General features: G+C 46.1%; 1 pseudogene across 1 annotated transcript; it reads right to left on the bottom strand.

Annotated features, from left to right (window-relative positions):
• Positions 1-458: 458 nt before the first annotated feature.
• Positions 459-1919, bottom strand: LOC311140188 (transcription factor-like 5 protein; annotated as a pseudogene). Its single transcript has one exon. The product of its transcript is annotated as a transcription factor-like 5 protein (transcript).
• Positions 1920-3812: the final 1893 nt, after the last annotated feature.

Here is a 3812-nt window from a genome sequence, read left to right as displayed (position 1 = left end):
TGTTGAAATGTTACTTCCATGGTCTGAAACTTAAAACCTTCACCTGTTTTAATTATTGTCATTCATGAGCTTTGGAAGGGAAGCTCGTTTCAAATATCATTCGAACTTGAACACTTTTAAGCAAAATAAACATTTATGAAATCTCTGATTTAAAAAATTGTGACCAACTAGATCAAGACGGAAATGTACATGTTGGAGTACATGCCCTGTCAAGGGGGGTAATAATCACTTCGAGGAAAAATAATATTTCAAGGTGTTGTAATAAAGAAATAAACAGAACACCCAAATCCTTTTTCTCCCCTCAATAAACAATCAAATGGATGTGTCTGTCTCTCTGGCAATACCTGATGCTTTTGTGACAGCTAACATTCCAAAGCCAAACCCGATGGAGCACAGCGACTCTTGAGGGTAAAATAAATCATAAATATAATAATTATTAAAAAGGTGTAGGTGTGTATTTACTGCTCCGATGCCTGTGGAGAGCTTCGTGGCTCTGCTGTCTCCTGGCGAACCATGACTTGACCTGAGGCACTTCTTGGCTTGAGCCGCTGACCAGTCTTGCCACAGAACGTGCCCTGGAACTCCTGTTTGAGCCCCCGTACACCTCTCTGACGTACTTGAGGAAGGCGGTGGTCCATTGCAGGGTGGTGGCTTTGTCCGTCTCGTGGTTACAGAACGGCGCCAGCACATTCAGCTTATCACAGCAGAAGCGGATCCTCCTCCTGCGGTCCCGCTCCTTGCTGTTGTGCCTCTCTCTGCGCTGGCTACTTTCCACTGGTGGCCCTCCTCTCTTCCTGGTGCCTGCTCCTCCAGCTGCTCTTCCCTCCACTGAGTTTGGGACAATGCCGAGGGCCTTGACAGCACAGGGTCCACGGGTCCTACCGCGTTTAGCAGTCTTCGCCACAGCATCAGCTTCCACCTTCACCCAAACTTTCTCCTCTGTTGGGTTGGGGCTGTTGACGCATGGAACTTTGTCAGGCATCTTGTCTGGCCGATAGCTGAATGTGAAGTTCTTTGGAATGATCAACCCTTGATGCTTATTGGGTTCAAGCATATGAGGGACCATCCCAAACCATTGACGGGCACCAGCGATGGGGTTGAACATGCTTCCATATGGGTATGACAGCTCAATAGGGTTGCCCCGATCTGACCTCACCCACTTCTGCGGTTGTGGATGCATTGCTGCTTCTTGCGCCTCATTGGAGTGATGAAGCATTGTCAAAAAATTGCTAAGAGCTGCTGATTGCACATCCTGTTGTCTGGGGATGTCACAGGGGGTGCAGTAGAACCTCTTCTCCAAGCGAACTCGGGAGGGTGGGTTGGGCCTGGACAAAAGCTGTGCTACCGTTGTTGTATGCTTCCAAGCCGCGTTCTTGGGTCTCATCCACTGCACTCCTGACTTTAGCCAACACGGAGCCGGGGATTTCACCGCAAGTGGTGGGGGTCCTTTCTCCAGGTATAACGTTCCCGTCACTGACCAATACCATTTTAATTTCCTTGATGTCAACCTGTCCACCCTGGTTCAAGTCGCCGAAAATGTACTGCTGCTCATCAGTTGAAGTTGATATGACATCAGGTGGAGTGTTCGGTGGAGACTTTGCTGGGTATTCTGCTTCGCAGTTTGTGGTCGTAGGTTGGGGTCTGGGGCTTTCAACAGTGAATACGGTAGTGTTGAACCGGGCATCTCCAGATCCCTCTGGACCAGCTGCCTGTGCCTCCATGTGTGACTGGATGATGTGCTGAAGGTGGGTGTACTCCACTTCTGTCATCTCCATCAGGTTGAGCTCAGTGCCCAAAATCTGGCTTTGATCATTTGGAACACAGCCATTTTGGCTCATGATCACCTCCACAGAATCGGGGTTGTACTGCCCCAATGCAGGTGACACATGAATGGTTTTACAAGCCAAATACTTCGACATCCTGAATAGATGGATATATTTGTATTTAAAATAGTCTTCAATTATAAGTTCATTAAATTATCAAAATCGTCGTTTTAAAACAGGCTCGTGTTCAGAATTTTACCAACTGACTTTGACAGAGACCAGAGAACATCTGGCCCTTCATTGGACACTGTGTTAACAAACCTCCAAACGAGCTTCAATGCCATACAACAGTCCTTCAGTAGCCTCCAACTGCTCTTAAACACTAGTAAAACTAAATGCATGCTCTTCAATCGAACGCTGCTGGCACCCGCACACCCGACTAGATTCACTACTCTCGACGGGTCTGACCTAGAGTATGTGGACAACTACAAATACCTACGTGTCTGGTTAGACTGTAAACTCTCCTTCCAGAATCACATTAATCATCTCCAATCCAAAGTTAAATCTAGAATCGGCTTCCTATTTCGCAACAAAGCCTCCTTCACTCATGCTGCCAAACATGCCCTCATAAAACTGACTATCCTACCGATCCTTGACTTCAGCGATGTCATTTACAAAATAGCCTCCAATACTCTACTCAGCAAATTTGATGTAGTCTATCACAGTGCCATCCGTTTTGTCACCAAAGCCCCATATACAGTGGGGGAAAAAAAGTATTTAGTCAGCCACCAATTGTGCAAGTTCTCCCACTTAAAAAGATGAGAGAGGCCTGTAATTTTCATCATAGGTACACGTCAACTATGACAGACAAAATGAGAGAAAAAAATCCAGAAAATCACATTGTAGGATTTTTAATGAATTTATTTGCAAATTATGGTGGAAAATAAGTATTTGGTCAATAACAAAAGTTTCTCAATACTTTGTTATATACCCTTTGTTGGCAATGACACAGGTCAAACGTTTTCTTTAAGTCTTCACAAGGTTTTCACACACTGTTGCTGGTATTTTGGCCCATTCCTCCATGCAGATCTCCTCTAGAGCAGTGATGTTTTGGGACTGTCGCTGGGCAACACAGACTTTCAACTCCCTCCAAAGATTTTCTATGGGGTTGAGATCTGGAGACTGGCTAGGCCACTCCAGGACCTTGAAATGCTTCTTACGAAGCCACTCCTTCGTTGCCCGGGCGGTGTGTTTGGGATCATTGTCATGCTGAAAGACCCAGCCACGTTTCATCTTCAATGCCCTTGCTGATGGAAGGAGGTTTTCACTCAAAATCTCACGATACATGGCCCCATTCATTCTTTCCTTTACACGGATCAGTCGTCCTGGTCCCTTTGCAGAAAAACAGCCCCAAAGCATGATGTTTCCACCCCCATGCTTCACAGTAGGTATGGTGTTCTTTGGATGCAACTCAGCATTCTTTGTCCTCCAAACACGACGAGTTGAGTTTTTACCAAAAAGTTATATTTTGGTTTCATCTGACTATATGACATTCTCCCAATCCTCTTCTGGATCATCCAAATGCACTCTAGCAAACTTCAGATGGGCCTGGACATGTACTGGCTTAAGCAGGGGGACACGTCTGGCACTGCAGGATTTGAGTCCCTGGCGGCGTAGTGTGTTACTGATGGTAGGCTTTGTTACTTTGGTCCCAGCTCTCTGCAGGTCATTCATTAGGTCCCCCCGTGTGGTTCTGGGATTTTTGCTCACCGTTCTTGTGATCATTTTGACCCCACGGGGTGAGATCTTGCATGGAGCCCCAGATCGAGGGAGATTATCAGTGGTGTTGTATGTCTTCCATTTCCTAATAATTGCTCCCACAGTTGATTTATTCAAACCAAGCTGCTTACCTATTGCAGATTCAGTCTTCCCAGCCTGGTGCAGGTCTACAATTTTGTTTCTGGTGTCCTTTGACAGCTCTTTGGTCTTGGCCATAGTGGAGTTTGGAGTGTGACTGTTTGAGGTTGTGGACAGGTGTCTTTTATACTG

Source organism: Coregonus lavaretus (assembly GCF_964263955.1).
Source record: "Coregonus lavaretus genome assembly, chromosome: 2".
NCBI lineage: Eukaryota > Metazoa > Chordata > Actinopteri > Salmoniformes > Salmonidae > Coregonus > Coregonus lavaretus.
This window is presented reverse-complemented; position numbering and strand designations above follow the sequence as displayed.